The sequence below is a fragment of the Phyllobates terribilis genome, unplaced genomic scaffold (assembly GCF_046119375.1).
Source record: "Phyllobates terribilis strain yellow unplaced genomic scaffold, ASM4611937v1 Scaffold_5__5_contigs__length_657084704, whole genome shotgun sequence".
In the NCBI taxonomy this organism is placed as follows: domain Eukaryota; kingdom Metazoa; phylum Chordata; class Amphibia; order Anura; family Dendrobatidae; genus Phyllobates; species Phyllobates terribilis.
Genome location: NW_027362765.1, coordinates 25,838,690 through 25,856,796, shown reverse-complemented (window position 1 = coordinate 25,856,796; position 18,107 = coordinate 25,838,690). Strand labels below are relative to the sequence as shown.

The window sequence follows — 18,107 nt, the reverse complement described above, 5'->3', positions numbered from 1 at the left end:
CCTCCCGTCATTGCTCTGTCCCAGGACCTCCCGTCATTGCTCTGTCTCAGCACTTCCATCATTGATCTCCCCCAGCACCTCCATCATTGCTCTGTCCCAGCACCTCCATCATTGCTCTGTCCCAGCACACCCATCATTGCTCTCTCCCAGCACCCCATCATTGCTCTCTCCCAGCACCTCCATCATTGCTCTGTCCCAGCACCTCCCATCTTTGCTCTGTCCCAGCACCCCCTGTCATTGCTCTCTCCCAGCACCCCCATCATTGCTCTCCCCATCCACACCATCCCAGTCATTGCTCTCCCCATCCCCTCCATTTCTCTCCCCAGCCCCACCATCCCCATCATTGCTCTCCACAGCCCCACCACTGCTCTCCCCATTGCTCTCCCCAGCGCCAACATTGCTCTCCCCAGCCCCATCAATGCTTTCCTCAGCCCCAGCTGCCAAATTATTGCTCTCCCCAGCCCCACCATTGCTCTCCCCAGCCCCACCATTGCTCTCCCCAAACCCATCATTGCTCTCCCCAGCCCCATCATTGCTCTCCCCAGCCCCACCATTGCTCTCCCCAGCCCCACCATTGTTCTCCCCAGCCCCACCATTGTTCTCCCCAGCACCACCATTGCTCTCCCCAGCCCCATCATTGCTCTCCCCAGCTCCATCATTGCTCTCCCCAGCCCCATCATTGCTCTCCCCAGCCCCATCATTGCTCTCCATCCCCATCAGACCCATTGTTGCTCTCCCCAGCCCCACCATCCCCATCATTGCTCTCCCCCACTTCCCCTCCCCAGCATTTCAGTAAAAATAAAAAAAACACTTACCTCTCTGCCTGTTCCCCTGCAGGCTGCAGCATCCTTGTTGTTTGCAACTTCCTCCCTCACGCCGGCCCGCGCTGCATGATGACGTCATCAAGAAGCGCATGCCTGTGTGAGGGAGGAAGCGGCGGGCAGGAAGCAGAGGACGGATCTCCACTGCCATTCTCTCTCCTGTCAGCAGCGGAGCTGCAGGAATCACTCCCTGCTTGCCGTGAGCAGGGAGAAGCTGCACCGGCGGGGCCCCCGCAGTATGTCTGCCCCTGGACTGCTATGGGGCTCCCCCGGCTCACGGGCCCCATAGCAGTCGCGTGGCCTGCTGCCATTGGCGGTACGCCACTGGTCTGCATCCATCAATGCCTGACAGTCATGTTCATGTGTCAATGTCACACTGAGCTTCCTCATCTGCTAATTTACAGGGGCAGGTTTTAGCTCACAGTCCCTCCCTCTTCCCCACCCTGATATTCTCCTCCCTTTTCTAAATCCACTGGTAATAACGTAGCTGGATTTAGAACATTACAGCGTTTGATAGTTATATGGTAGAAAATTAAACGGGGAGGTTATAGGGACAATAAGACCTCCTCTCTGGAGCTCTCGGGTGTTATCATGTATCACCGCATTCTCCACAGTACTTATAGGATGTTACTTTATACAGGGGGATGGGCACCTGGTTTAAGGTTTACTATCACCAGGGAATGGGTAGTTCTCCCAAATCAAGTTTGTAACATGCCCACAGCTGGCTGGTTATGTTCTCGAACTAAGTATGTAGGGAATGGTGTTCAGAGCGAGTACTGTCCAGGGCTGTAGGAAATGTCAGGGACAAGAGACCACACAGGATGCCTTCGTCTATGGGGTGGTCATCTTGGGGCTATTTGCAGGCTCCAACTTTCTGCAACACGTCTGTCCCTAACAAATCAAAATATACATCAGGGGAAACTAAAACCTTTGTCACAATTAAAATTGACTCATGCAAATTCAGTCGAAGGGGCTGAGACATTTGTAATTTAGTAGCTCGTCCCCCTACCCCTTCACAAGTGACATATTCGGGGGACAGTATGTCTTCTGATCTGTGTTTTTGCATTAATATTGTACTGGCTGCTCCAGTATCTATCATGAATGTAACAGTCTGTCCCTCCCCAGAGAAATGGGGACAGTGAGTGTGGGTCCCTGAGGAGTGACAACAGGGCACAGGGATACATCTGTTGATCTTGTAGGACATTTGGCCGTAAAAAGGCCTTTTTTTTCTTTCTTTCCCACACCAACATGTACTTTTCTGCAGTCTCTATGGCTTGATGATTGCTTCCCCCTCTACCCCTCCTTCTTTCTTTTCTTGCTGCAGGGTCCTAATTAATTCTTTCTTTGACATGCTTTCTACTTCAGCACCCAGGGCTGAATCATTCAGATCCTTCAGATCAACCTATTGCGCCACTCCTGGCGACTAGTGCATTCTACGTTCTGGACTATATATCTAAGACCATTCATGAATCACTGCAGCAATAGTAAAGGGTCACTATTATTGATGAGCGAGCATGCTCGCTGCTGCTCGGTGCTCGCCCGAGCATCTCACTGCTCGAGATGCTCGGCGCTCGCCGAGTATTTCTGGGGTTGCTCGGCAGGAACTCTGGTCCCCTCCCTGCATGTTTGGCGCTCTTTACAGAGCTCATGAAGATGCAGGGATTGCCTTGAACTCACTGTAATGTCACTGCCATGTTGTTTGTGGCATTACAGTGATTGGCTGGCCGCACAGCGTCATCAGGTCTCTATCAGACCTCGCGCCGCCATGCTCGTCACAGTCACTCCGGAATCAGACAGTGTAGGGAGAGGTGCTGCTGAGCTAGGGAGAGATTTGCTTGTTTATTAGGTAGTGTAGGTAGAACAGAAGCATATTACACATATCCATCTCAACAAACAGTCCTTCTGAGGACTAATCCATCTGCAGAGATATCAGGCAGGCAGTGTATATAGCAGACTGCAGTGCATATAGCACAAGAGGCTCCATTGCAGTTCTGTCTGCTGCTGCTGTTAGACATTTCTAGATATAGGCACAGGTCTCAGGGGCCAGGAATAATTTTTTTAGGATCTTAATCCTCATTATTTGTTTAAAAAGTAATCTAGAGAACACAGTTTATCTGCGCCATTTGCTTGTTGGCACTGCAGAATACAGCCTGGTCCTTTCCATATTACAGTGCTAAGAATCCAGCTATTTAAAACTGTGGTTTGTCCGTCACACGGATCACATATAATTGATCTGAAAATACTGCCATTTCTGGCCTCCATTGAAATTTTGTTTCATTGTGTCAGCGAAGTTTTTAACACCGGTTTGCTGTTCAAAAGAATTACCTACAGGCCAGGTATTTAAAACTGTGGTTTGTCCATCACATGGATCACCTATAAGTTTGCTCCAAATTCAGCCATTTGTAGTGAGCGTGGAAGATATTGTCCTCCATTTAAAATGGGCAAGGCACGTGGCAAGAGACAGGGAACTGGACGTGATGGTGATGGTGCATGCAGAGGCCGAGGCCGTGGGCGAGCTAAAATTGTACCACAACAAACACCCACATCTTCTAGCTCGACCTTCCTGTCCCAATTAATAGGGGACCTCAGAACACCACTATTGTACACAGAGCAGTGTGAAAAGGTTATTGGTTGGATAGCAGATAATGCTTCCAGTCACTCAGCCACCACCACTACCACCCTGTCTTCCATATGGTCAAGTCTCAGTAGCTGTGAGTCTGGACCGCATATTCCTCACCCTGAACCTCCTTCCTCCCACCATGCCGAGTGCCCAGAGACAAGTGATCCCACACTTGGACACTCCAAAGAGCTGTTCACTTTTCCATTTATAGATTCGGGCCTTTAGCCTGGTCCACTAGAAGTGGAGCAAGAGGAGATGGCATGTAGCGATGCCCAAATATTTGAGCAGCCACGGTCACACAAAGGCGACGGTGGGAAAGTGTCACAAGAGGTGGACGATAATGAGACACAATTGCCAGAAAGTCAGGAGGAGGACCAGGGTGCGGAAGTGGAAGATGAGGTGGTGGATGATATAGTAACTGACCCAACCTGGCAGGAGGACATGCAGAGCGAGGACAGCAGCACCCGGGGGGGGGGGGAGCACCCCAACAGGCAGGAAGAAGCAGTGTGGTGGCTGCAGACAGAAGGCAGGCAACCGTTCCCCGTAACACCAACACAAAGGAAGTTGCCAGTACAACTGTTGAGTCTGTTTTTTTTTTTTAAAGACTCTGACGATAATCCCAAAAAGGCCATTTGCACCACCTGCCAGGCCAGCATCAGCAGGGGTGGCAAAACTACCAGCCTGACCCCCACCAGCATGATTAGGCACATGGCAGCAAAGCACCCGACTTTGTGGGCCGAACCCCAGGGTCCAGGAACAGTGTCTGCGGGTGGCACCACTGCTTCTTCCACTCTTGTGCATGCAACCAATCAGCTGTGGTTCATGTGAAGATGCCTCCTGCCCTGCACCTGTCATTGCACACGTTCAAGTAGCAGCATCAGGAAGAAAGTCCACGTCCTTGTCCCATCACAGCGTTCAGTTGTCCATACCTCAGTCCTTGGAACGCAAGCGCAAATACGCAGCCAACTCCCCACATGCCACAATGCTAAATTCACACATTTCGCGACTGGTTGCGCTCGAAATGTTGCCTTTTAGGCTCGTGGAGACTGAAGCATTACGCAACCTGATGGCGGCGGCCATCCCTCCGTACTCGGTCCTCAGCCACCACTATTTCTCCCGGTATGCCGTTTCCGTGTCCCTAAACATTAGCCATGCCCTGAACAACGCAGTTATCGGAAAAGTCCACCCAACCACGGACACATGGACAAGTGCTTGTGGGCAGGGACGGTACATCTCGCTGAAGACACAATGGGTTAATATAGTGGAAGCCGGGACCCAGTCGGACCTTGGGACGGAACATGTCCTCCCGACACCAAGGATTGCGGGCCCTAGGTCAATCAGGGTTGCCCCCACAGTCTACAGCTCCTGCACCTCAGCCTCCTCCTTCTCTTCAGCCTCCATCTCCGCAATGACCACATCAGTCACAAGCTGGAAGCAGTGCAGCACTGCCTTGGCCAAGCGGCAACAGGCTGTGCTGAAGCTAATATGCTTAGGTGACAGAACGCACAATACTGAAGAGTTGTGGACAGTTCTGAAAGAGCAGGCAGATCTATGGCTCACACCGCTGAACCTACAGCCAGGCATGGTCGTGTGTGACAATGGACGGAATCTGGTGGTGGCTCTGAGGCGAGGTGAGCACACATGTACCATGCCTGGCCCATGTGCTTAGCCTTGTGGTTCAGCGGTTTCTCAAATCCTACCCTGAGCTGCCGGATCTGCTTGTTAAAGTACGCTGCCTGTGTGCTCATTTTAGAAAGTCATCTACAGCTTCCGCCGCCCTTGCCGTGTGTGACATCCCTGGCGGCGTGCTTGCATATTGCACCACCTCCCACTATGCAAGACCGCAATCTTACCTGTCAGTCCAGCCTGCAAACCGTGCTCCAGTTCATGCTGTGTGCATGTCTCTTGACTGACTGCTTAGGGCGGCGGCCCGGTTACTTCCTGATTCTTATAGCTGCTGTGGGCGCACCCCTAATGCATCTCCAGCCTATTGCTGTGAGTCACTGGATATTTAAACCCCCTCCACCCAGAAGGAGATGCCTGAGCAACACCTTCACTCAGTCAGTATTTGCTGCTGAATTGCCAGGTGCTGTCCTGTTTCTAGTCTGTTTCCACCACTCTGGGGGCTGCATGCCCAGACCTGTTACCTGTGACTTCTAGTCTGTTTCCGCCACTCTGGGGGCTGTATACCCAGGCCTGCTACCTGTGACTTCTAGTCTGTTTCCGCCACTCTGGGGGCTGTATACTCTGGCTCGTTTTTGCATCTCATTGCAGTAGCAGTTCCTGTCTGAACTGAATCCTAGCCTGTTACGTGTTTGTCTCTATGTCCGTACCTTCCCTTTTCCTGCAGTATCTGAACCTGCACCTAACTCCTACTCTTTGTCTCTGTACTTCTGTTAGTGAGTTTTGTGTCCACTCGCTACTTCATAGGAAGTACCTTGTGTGTATCTGGTTCTGCTTGTCCCTTTTCCCTTCCTCCGTATCTTCCTCCTGTGTTCTAGCCATCCTCCTGTATTTTCCCGTCTGTTCCATGTGAACAGAGCCCTGTCCTCACTGCCTGCACCTTCAGCCCTGTTCGGCTCTGCTTGCCCACCGCTCCGGCGGTTTCTCTCTGCTCTGACTTGCCCACCGCTCCGGCGGCTTCCCTCTGCTCTGCCTTAGCGGTTTCTCTCTGCTCTGACTTTCCCACCGCTCCGGCGGCTTCTCTCGGCTCTGCCTTGCTCACCGCACCAGCGGTTTCTCTCTGCTCTGACTTACCCACCGCTCCGGCGGCTTCTCTCTGCTCTGCCTTGCCCACCGCTCTGGCGGTTCCGCTCTGCTCTGCCTTGTCCACCGCACCTGCGGTTTCTCTCTGCTCTGCCTTGTCCACCGCTCCGGCGGTTCCGCTTTGCTCTGCCTTGCCCACCGCACCTGCGGTTTTCGCTCCGCTCTGCTTGCTCACCGCACCAGCAGTTCCTCTCTGCTCTGCCTTGTCCTCCGCTCTAGTGGTTTCGCTTTACTCTGCTTGTCTACCTCATCTGCGGCTCTGTACCTGTCTCCCAGTCTGTACTGGACCCCATCCAGCCTGTGCTCCAACCTGCCAGTATCTCCCTGTCTGCACTCCAGCCGTGCTTGCCAGTATCTCCCTGTCTGCATACCAGCCGTGCTTGCCAGTGCCCACCTGTCTGCATGCCAGCCGTACTTGCCAGTACCCACCTGTCTGCATACCAGCCATACTTGCCAATACCCACCTGCCTGTATGCCAGTCTAACCTGCCTGTTCCTGCACTCCCCGGTGTGGGTCAACAACTGTGACCGGGGTCTGACCTGGAGTCGCACCTGGTCCCTCTGCTCGGTTCCTCCTTGGTCCATGGAGTCGACTAAGCCACCGTGCGACCTTGGTCGGATCGGGTTGATACTTAGTTACGCCCCTCCAGGCACTCCTCGGTTCATGGTACAGTGGGATCAATTATCACGCTCACGCCAGTCAGTTCGGGCGCGAGCATAACACCGTGTTTCAGCAGCGTTTGCAGCTTCCGGCTCACAGACTGGTGTGTAATGTCCCCACGCGCTGGAACTCTACACTGCAGATGCTGGGAAGGATTTGTGAGAAGAAGAGGGCAGTTGTTGAGTACCAGCATCAACAAGGCCGTTGCTATTCAGTTCAGACTCCACACATAAGACCTCAGGAATGGACATGGATGTCAGACATATATACCATCCTCCAAAACTTTGAGGACTCCACCAAGATGGTGAGCGGCGATGACGCCATAATTAGCATCACCATCCTGCTTCTCTGTCTTCTGAAATGCTCTCTGCTCACAATCAAAGAGGATGCATTGCAGGCAGAGCACGATGAGATGGAGCAAGGAACCATACAGAGTGATTACACACAGCCCAGCCTCATCTCATCCCAACGTGAATTGGGTGACAATGAGGAAGAGGAGGAGGAGGACGAACAGGAGCTAATTTCATGCGCTATAGACTGTACTACCTGCACAACTGTCATACCGTCTGTTAAGTGTGGATGGCCTGAGGACAGAGAGGAGAGGAGGAGAGCATGGTCAGTCGTCCTCTTGGTGAGGACACAGAAGTCTTGCCTGTTAGCAGTCTGGCATACATGGCTTAGTTTATGTTACGCTGCCTTTCCCATGACCCTCGCGTTCTCAAAATTTTGGATGACAGTCATTACTGGTTGGTGACACTTCTAGACCCACGCTACAAGGAGAACTTTATATCTCTTATTCCTGAGGCGGACAGGTCTACAAAAATGGGGCTGTACCAGAAGGCCCTTGTTGCAGAACTATTAAAAAAAAATTCCCATCTGAAAATGCTGGCGGCAGAGTTCACAGACCCTTGGACAACCAAATCGACTACAGGCGAGTGAGACAACTCCAATGCAGCAGAGGCAGGGGAACATTGTCAAAGTTCTGGGAGAATTTTCTCAGCCCCTCTCATCGCACAGGCCCTGAGGCGCGGGGTACTCTCACAAGGAGTGCAAAGTTTGGAAAGATGCTGAGGGAGTACCTTGCCAATCGTACCAACGTGCTCCCGTGATTCCTCTGTGCCTTAGAATTATTGGGTATACAAGCCGGATACCTGGAATGATCTGGCTCTCTATGTTTTGGAGGTCCTGGCCTGCCCTGCCGCTACCGTTTTATCAGAGCGGGTTTTTAGTGCCGCTGGTGGAATTATAATTGATAAGCGCATCCGCCTGTCAACTGAAAATGCTGACAGGCTGACTCTTATAAAAATGAACAAGGGCTGGATTGGGCCAGACTTCTCAACACCACCGAATGATAGCAGCGTAACATAAACTCAAATTCAGTGTCTTTTTTCCCATTCACCTTTTCACAGCCACACATGGGTATACACTTCCTGATTTTGGCTATTTGCTCTTTTACTCCTCCTTCTCCTCATCGTCATCCTCCACCACCATATCACCAGGGTGACCGGGGTCCGTGATGCAACACCCACATAATTTTTTTAAAGGGTGTTTATGATGCCCGTAAAAAAAAAATGTATTCAGTATGTTCATGTATACCCCTCAGGGGTAAATGTTTGTCAGCCCACACACTTAGTGAATGGGCATTACAAGTATAGGAGACCCGCTCTTTTCTAATGGGAAAAAAATGTTATGAGACCCTCCTCCAAGTCTCTTCCAAGGGGCATTGGAATCTCTCCCAATTTTTGGCAACCCTTGCATTCACTGCATAGGGCAACACTATGGGAGATCCACTTCCTAATAATGGGAACATTGTTTTCAGGAGACTCTTCAAAGGGGTATTGGGGTGCATCCAAATTTTGGGCAGCCCTGCCACTCACTGCATACGCAATAACAGTATAGGAGACCCACTCTTTAGTAATGGGAACAACAAAGCCTAGCCGGCTGATAGGTCTCTAAGAATAGTGTTGGCAGACTGCTGGCACTTTAAGAATAGTAGAGGCCGCCTGATGGCCCTATAAAAATAGGCTTTGTGACTTTCAGAGTCCCTCCTTTATAAATGAAACAGGATGTGTCTGATCATGTCTCACACTACATGGTCAAATAAGGTTGTAAAATGTTAAAATGACATTTCCCGGTGAATGCATTTGTCACGGTTGAAAGCAGTGCAAAAACGCATCAAAAACGCTACATGTGAACATAGCCAAAGGTGTGGAGGAGCATTTTTGTTTTTGGTTATTTATTTTGCCTTATATATAGTCATTACCCTGGAAAGGATGTTCCTTAACATATTTCCCAGGAAAATCCATTTTGGTTTAGTTTTTTTGTATGTTTTATTGTGAGTCCGTAAAAGTGGCGTAATACCTCTGACAACATTGTTGACAGCAGTGACCTGGGAGTCAGAAATGCTTCCCGGGGTCTTCTCCATGATGTTCCCATGCGCTTTGAGCACTGTTCCCATCGATTTGGGCAATTTTTAGGCCCTCTGCAGACCGCCGGGGGGAGCAGCCTGAAAAATGCTCGAGTTTCCCATAGGCTTACATTGGGCTTGTTGCTCGGGTCGAGCACCCGAGTATTCAAATGTGCTTGACCCGAGCAACGAGCATTTTAGCGCTCGCCCATCACTAGTCACTATAAAATGACTGAGACTAGATCATCCCATGTGGCCCAATATGCCTCCTCAACACCATGGAGAAGCATTATCAATGTTAGGGGGGGTGGGAGCTGGGTAACAAGCAATGAGCTCACTTTGAGACCAGGGCCAATCTATTATGCTATTGGCTATACCTATGGTGGATCATGTACCAGCAGGTTATTCTCTATCCTAGGAGGTAGAAAGTGGACATGACTCGTGGTCCTCATGGGGGCAAAGGCACCTTGGACATCCATGGACATAGGGACCCACAGGACACAGTAATTAACCCCACGGGGATTCTGTACACAATATCTGCAATTCCTGCATAAGGTAGGGGTGTCGCAAAACATGCAAGTTTTACATCAAGTACACAGAGACTGCAGAGATCTCTGTGTTTTCATACTATCATAAATTACATAAACAGTTCTATGTCTATTTTCTCTGATTTATGTTCACTCATTGAGAGACGCTTTGACTACTTCTAACCAAATCCTAGCCAGCTCAAGTCTGCTCTTATCTATCTTCCAGTAATCCTTCCCAATTGCAAATACACTTCTCTCATTCCTTCTTTGTCTTTTTAGTATATCACATGCATGGACAAAAGTGGTACCTCTCAGATTGCTTACTTCCTTTCAGTTGCCAGTCCTCATGACCAACTTTAAGGCCCACAGTTAACCGAAGAAATGAATGGGCCCACCGAGTCTTAACCGTAGAAGACTCTATTCTTCTCCCAGCTTCCAATTAGTTCGCAAGAGAATTAATTCAACTCGCAGAACCTCTGTCCTCCTGAAATATCAACATCAGGTAATCAGCCCTATGTACACATACAACTTTGATACATAACCAAACAAATAACAATCCAAAAACTATACTACCAATAGTTATTGCAATTACTTCCACTCGTCAAAATAACATGTCATGGGAGAATAAATTATCTTTCTACAAATCCTTTGTCCATCTCCTCTGATTCAGACAGATTACATCTAGGACAAAAGAGGAGGGGTTACCTAGATCAGAGCATAATGTAAGGTTTTAAGTACTTCGAACAAGGAGTTCCCTTCAACATCCTGCAGGGGGCACAGCTTGACAAAGAAATCTGTGTTATGTCTCCCCTCTCTGGATATAGTGGCTATATAGACTACAACTCCTATTATGACATTGTCTCTCTTGAGTTCACACAGGACAGACACCAAGGATGATGATTCATCAGAACTAGGTCACATAAAACAGAGCATAGACACTGAGAACAACGATTCTGACTCGCCAGCACAATTTTACAATACGTCAGTCACTCAATCCACAGTTCACAATTGCTGGTATAAAATCCTCCTGCTGTTTTCGGGCTAAGGCTGCATTCATCGCCTCGTTCAAGAGTGCCCTTATCAATTTACAGGGGACAATTAATACCCTCGGAGTACTACCTTACCGTGAAGGATTCCTCTGTTATGAACCGTCACACTTCCCTGATTCTGTTAGGAACCAATTTTTCACTTCACCACATGTGAAGGAACACACCTAATGGGATCCCTTATCAAACAGAGACCGTAGTCCCTTATTGGTCACTCAAAATCATTCAGTCCCACATTCAAGGATCCTCATTTTTTACAACAATATCACTCCAGACTTTACAATCATATAGACAATGAGGACAACATATAACAATCTTCCGACTCCTGAAATATACAGGCAGAATTGCGATGGCACCTAACGAAAATCGTTGGGCAAGGATGGCTTGTCACTTCATTCAATGTTAATTCAACCGTCATTTAATCTCAGTTATACATCTAAAAACACATTGAAACATATGACAGACCACAAAATATACAAACAAAATTCAAATACCGGCAATGGTTCAACAGAGATTGTCTTGTTCGGACCACCAATTACCTGTCTTGGAGCCCTCTAGGTAACACTTATTTTTTAGTAGCACAATGGGCTACTCACCGAGGATCATCATTCAGTGTTCCGAGAGAGATATCCTTGCAGTTGGGTCCAAAGGAGGTCCAGTTCTGACAATCCCGGATTTTCAGAACCATGTAATGATGTGGAAACCTATATGCAAAGAGGCTTCACACATTTGCCAGTTTTGATCAAATCAGGGAGTCGATCGATCGGAGACAAGAAAACACACAACCAATTCTGTGTCCCAGACTCGTCTGAGTCTCCGATGCCTGGTCATATATCTTTATTACAAGCAAAGAGATAAGGAAAAAAGGGAATGTCTTTACAGGCTTTACCTAAAAAGGAATATTTAAGTTTGGGAAAAACTAGGTCTTAAATCATGGAAACTGTTAAATTCCTAGAAAACTGGTTCTACCCAGCTTTCTATGCCTTCTGTAACAAAGACATCACTATATCAGAGACAACGCCCTATGTTATCGCTTTTATGAATAACACTTATAAAGCTAATACTAAAATACAAAATTATCAAAGATATATGAATTGTCTAAATAATAAAACAAAGTATAAATATTTACCATAACAATTCTGACCTCTGTAATTGCAAACAAAGATTTCTGTAACAAATAATAAGTTCTGTCTTTCTATTGTATCAAATACTTAATTCAGTGGTTAGCACTGCCTCGGCAGCGCTGGGGTCCTGGGTTCAGATCCCACCATGGAGAACATCTGCAAGGAGTTTATATGTTCTCCCCGTTTTTGCGCAGGTTTTCTCCCACACTCCAAATACATACTGATAGGGAATGTACATTGTGAGCCCCAATGGGGACTGTGCCCATAATGTCTGTAAGCGCTGTGGAATTAACGGTGTTATATAAGTGAGTAAAATAAATAAATAAAAATTTCATGCAATAAAATGCAAATTAATTATGTAAAAAGCATACAAAGTGATTTTCTGTTTTTTTATTTTTTAGTCTCTCATAGGTGAAGTGTGCCTACGATAAAAATTACAGACCTCTTCATTCTTTGTAGGTGGGAAAACTTGCAAAGTCGGCAGTGTATCAAATACTTATTTTCCCCACTGTAATTCACACTCTGCTCTGCCCTCCACTTCTTTAGGAGGAACGTGAAGCAACTCGACGGCCTTTTAGGTCTCTGTTGCCATCTTCTGTCTGGTCACGCAGGAACCACTGGGGTCAGGATCTCTAGTCTGTACAGGCACCTGAAGGGTCAGTTGCAGTTTTTAGTATATTCCCTATTATCACGAGTGAGTTGTTACACAAGCATAACACATGAACATAGTACGCACACTTGACTCCGCTCCGTACTTGTTGTACATACATGACTCCACTCCAAAAACCTCGTACACACGCGGCTCTGCTCCGTACACCTCGTACACGCGCGGCTCCGCTCCGTACACCTCGTACACACGCGGCTCCGCTCCGTACGCCTCGTACACACGCGGCTCCGCTCCGTACGCCTCGTACACGCGCGGCTCCGCTCCGTACGCCTCGTACACGCGCGGCTCTGCTCCGTACACCTCGTACACACGTGGCTCTGCTCCGTACACCTCGTACACGCGCGGCTCTGCTCCGTACACCTTGTACACACGCGGCTCCGCTCCGTACACCTCGTACACACACGGCTCTGCTCCGTACACCTCGTACACGCGCGGCTCCGCTCCGTACACCTCGTACACACGTGGCTCTGTTCCGTACACCTTGTACACACGCGGCTCCGCTCCGTACACCTCGTACACACACGGCTCCGCTCCGTACACCTTGTACACACGCGGCTCCGCTCCGTACACCTCGTACACACGCGGCTCTGCTCCGTACACCTCGTACACACGCGGCTCCGCTCCGTACACCTCGTACACGCGCGGCTCTGCTCCGTACGCCTCGTACACACGCGGCTCTGCTCCGTACACCTCGTACACACGCGGCTCTGCTACATCCACACTGTAAACCCCTCCTGACCCCACACATAACCTTCCCCTCATCCAGCACCATGACAACCAGCACAGCAGAGTCCTGCATCCACTGAGGCCCCTGATCATGTGACCCCTGACTCCTCCCCTCCTGTGACCTTGTCACAGGTCCTGTGCGCACAGAACAGCCATATATGTGGTGGCGGCTCTGCAGGTGGAGGTATGTGGAGATTCCCCATTACTGGGCGCATGCCGCATTAACCCCTTCAGCGCTGAGACTGGTTTGGTGTTTTTTTGTTGCCGCTTTCTAAGAATTCTGACATTTAGTTCCTTTTCCTCTGATACATACATAGGACCCAACTATGGAAACAGGAAGTAATGAAACACGTTTACTCACATAGTACAGTACAGCCATCCCCCCACACACAGTATAATGTTCCCACAGTACCGCCACCCCCCCCACACTATGACACCACCCACCTCCTAATATATAAACCCCCACTTCCCCCATTCCTGATGCAGATACAGATGACCCCGGGACACAGCACCAACCTCTGGGATCAGTTCCCCAGTCTGGAGATGTGGATCCAGGCCGGGGGGCCGATGCTATAGATGTATGAGGGGCTGTTCTCTGCGGTAGGAGCGGTACATTGTAATGGAGACATTCTGGGGACAGATTATTCCAGAAGTAGATCGTCTTATCTCTTTAGTGAATGTCGCTGTATTTTATCTTGTTTGTTTTCTCTTTATAATTTAATGACATCGTTCTAGGACTCCATTGTTAGGCCCCGGCTGTCATGGAGATATATTGGGATGTGTGTGGGGAACACAGGACTCCCCCTCTGTGTTCCCCAGATACCCTTAGAGGCAGAGAGCCTCCTCCATTATATGTGCACACGGTGCGGATTTGCTGCGGTTTTGACGCTGAGTTTTTATGCAGCATCAAAACTGCAGCGGCCAGATGTTAAAGCATAGTGGATGGGATTTCTAGAAATACCATGCCCACTATGAGTTTCCGCAGGGTGCGCAAAAAACGGACATGAGGCGCGTCTTTCCAGACTGCAGCATGTCAATTTATCTTGCGGAAACACATTCGGATTTTCCCCATAGACTTTCATTAGATAAGGAAAATCCGAATGCTTAAAAACCGCATGTGTGTTTCAATAGCGTTTCCGCAGCGGAAACACAAAAACGCTACATGATCAATAAAGTTTATTTAAAAAACCCTGTTCTCTGAAACTTTGCAAATTTCAACATGAAGACATGAAAAACGCATGCATAAAAAACGCATCAAAAAACCCATGCGGCAAAACCGCAATTAACCTAATTTGCATATTAGGTGCAGAAATGGTGCAGAAATTCTGCAGCGTCAAAACCACAGCAAATGCGCACTGTGTGCACATACCCTAATACAATAGTGGATATTGTTTTTCAGTTACCTCAGATATATAGACGATGTCTTCTCTGTCTTCATCAAGAATGGAGAATGTTCTCTTTCCCTCTTGCTAAAACTGTGATATTTATTTTTCTCTTAAAGGGAACCTGTCGGGTCCCCCATGCCCAGCAACCCAGCAGCATTCACATCCCTGCGTAACAGACTTTTATAATATTATTAAATTTAATGTTTATAAAAGCATTTATAGGGTCTGCTTTTCCAGTGCTAATTAGGGCTTTGGCAAGTCATTGTGGCATTAGTTTCACCAGAATAGTCGGCCCTCTTTCCATGTTATCACGCTCCTGTGGGCATGATAACATAATTTGCACCAGCCGTTATTACCAGTTCATACAAATCTCGTACATGCATGCCGCTCATTTTGGCAGCATCACTGCGCAACTGTAGCCGGGTGTACGTCTTCCGGCTTCAAAGGCGCACTGCGCATGACGTGAAATTCAGAAGAGCCGTATTCTGAACTTGTTGATGTTCAGGCACTCTATAAATTAATTGAACTCTTTAGCAGATCTGGACCATGGAACGAACATTATATATGGCCCAGAACATTATCTTGGAGTTCCATCAAGCCTACTCCTGGAAGACTAGCATCTCCTTCCACCAGCCCAGAAGGAGATTTGCATAAGATGGGGCACAGGGACACCCCATCGCGGTCCTTCTGAGCTGGTGGAATTTCTTCCCATAAAATAGGAAATAGTTAAAAGTAACGATAAATTGAAGTAATTTGGAAATAAATTGATTGTGTTCACTACATTGTATGGTTTTGGATTTAGGGAAATAATTAGCCTCCATGATCCCTACTTCATGGGAATATTGCTATATTGTGCCTCTACATCTATGGAAGCCAAATAGTATTGTACTTGTTCTCTAAGACCATGCCATCCAATTTCACCTAGAGATCTGCTGTATCCCTAACATACGAAGGCATCGAAATGATAAAAGGGCAGATTATCTTGTCTATTTAGATCTTTGTGTACTGACTAATGGAGCTTACTCCTGGCACTATAGATTGTTCTCTAAGCAAAGCTGAAAGACATGAACTGGAGTTCACACAGTACCGGGGGCGTGCGCTCGGCATCGATGTACTCGTACTGCACATGCACCAGTAAGGAGCGCTGTTTTTATACATCCTGACTTTATCTGAGGCCCAGGACACATGCGTGAATCGCAATCTTGACCTCTTGTGTCTGGAATACCTGCACATGCGCCCTGGAAGATCCTGCTGCCGGCGTACATGCACTATACACCATATATACACATTATCAGCTGGGCATCTACAGTACAGACCAAAAGTTTTGACACACCTTCTCATTTAAAGATTTTTCTTTATTTTCATGACTATGAAAATTGTACATTCACACTGAAGGCATCAAAACTATGAATTAACACACGTGGAATTATATACTTAACAAAAAAGTGTGAAATAACTGAAAATATGTTTAATATTCTAGGTTCTTCAAAGTAGCCACCTTTTGCTTTGATGACTGCTTTGCACACTCTTGGCATTCTCTTGATGAGGTAGTCACCGGAAATGGTTTTCACTTCACAGGTGTGCCCTGTCAGGTTTAATAAGTGGGATTTCTTGCCTTATAAATGGGGTTGGGACCATCAGTTGTGTTGTGCAGAAGTCTGGTGGATACACAGCTGATAGTCCTACTGAATAGACTGTTAGAATTTATATTATGGCAAGAAAAAAGCGGCTAAGTAAAGAAAAACGAGTGGCCATCATTACTTTAAGAAATGAAGGTCAGTCAGTGCGAAAAATTGGGAAAACTTTGAAAGTGTCCCCAAGTGCCGTTGCAAAAACCATCAAGCGCAACAAAGAAACTGGCTCACATGAGGACCGCCGCAGGAAAGGAAGACCAAGAGTCACCTCTGCTTCTGAGGATAACTTTATCCGAGTCACCAGCCTCAGAAATCACAGGTTAACAGCAGCTCAGATTAGAGAACAGGTCAATGCCACACAGAGTTCTAGCAGCAGACACATCTCTTTAACAACTGTTAAGAGGAGACTTTGTGCAGCAGGCCTTCATGCTAAAATAGCTGCTAGGAAACCACTGCTAAGGACAGGCAACAAGCAGAAGAGACTTGTTTGGGCTAAAGAACACAAGGAATGGACATGAGACCAGTGGAAATCTGTGCTTTGGTCTGATGAGTCCAAATTTGAGATCTTTGGTTCCAGCCACCGTGTCTTTGTGCGACGCAGAAAAGGTGAACGGATGGACTCTACATGCCTGATTTCCACCGTGAAGTATGGAGAAGGAGGTGTGATGGTGTGGGGGTGCTTTGCTGGTGACACTGTTGGGGATTTATTCAAAATTGAAGGCATCCTTAACCAGCATGGCTACCACAGCATCTTGCAGCGGCATGCTATTCCATCCAGTTTGCGTTTAGTTGGACCATCATTTATTTTTCAACAGGACAATGACCTGGGGTGAGCTGGACCGCAGAGTGAAGGCAAAAGGGCCAACAAGTGCTAAGCATCTCTGGGAACTCCTTCAAGATTGTTGGAAGACCATTTCCGGTGACTACCTCTTGAAGCTCATCAAGAGAATTCCCAAGAGTGTGCAAAGCAGTCATCAAAGCAAAAGTTGGTTACTTTGAAGAACCTAGAATATAAGACATATTTTCAGTTGTTTCACACTTTTTTGTTAAGTATATAATTCCACATGTGTTAATTCATAGTTTTGATGCCTTCAGTGTGAATGCGCAATTTTCATAGTCATGAAAATACAGGAAAATCTTTAAATGAGAAGGTGTGTCCAAACTTTTGGTCTGTACTGTATTTCCACTATCTACGAATATTTACTGACATATCTCCTCACAATATTGTGTTTTTCTATATCTCGTATTGTTTAGATTTGTTTTTAAATGGATTAATAGATATTGATATTTTAGGGGATTTCTTTGTTAGCTGTATATACGACAATAGCAATAACAGTGTTGGGAAGTAGAGACATACACCGACCCGACCGATTCCTCTTTCTGGAATGGTGCCAGTCCTGCCTTCTTCTGGGGTGGGCTGTGGATGGCACAGTTGAAACTGCTATGTTCATCTTTTGGACCTAGACTTCTTTTATCTAATAAAAATTTACCTGCTTTCTTCATAGCTGTCGGCTCATGACCGTTTCTTTTTTTTGTTTGCTGTGTGGCCAAACTATATCAGTTTTATTAGTAGATGTCAGGAAATAAAGAGAATATTGTACAGATAGTAACACATTAATAATTCCACACGACTCCTGTGCCACCGCTGCTTGAGTCCTCCAGTCTCTGTATTTCCTGGACAGTCCTAACAAATTTGTGATACCTATGGCCAATTAGTTGCAATA

General features: G+C 47.5%; 1 pseudogene; it reads left to right on the top strand.

The window, feature by feature from the left end:
- Positions 1-11,430: 11,430 nt before the first annotated feature.
- LOC141271397 (uncharacterized) overlaps positions 11,431-18,107 on the top strand; it is a 99,570-nt pseudogene continuing 92,893 nt past the window's right edge.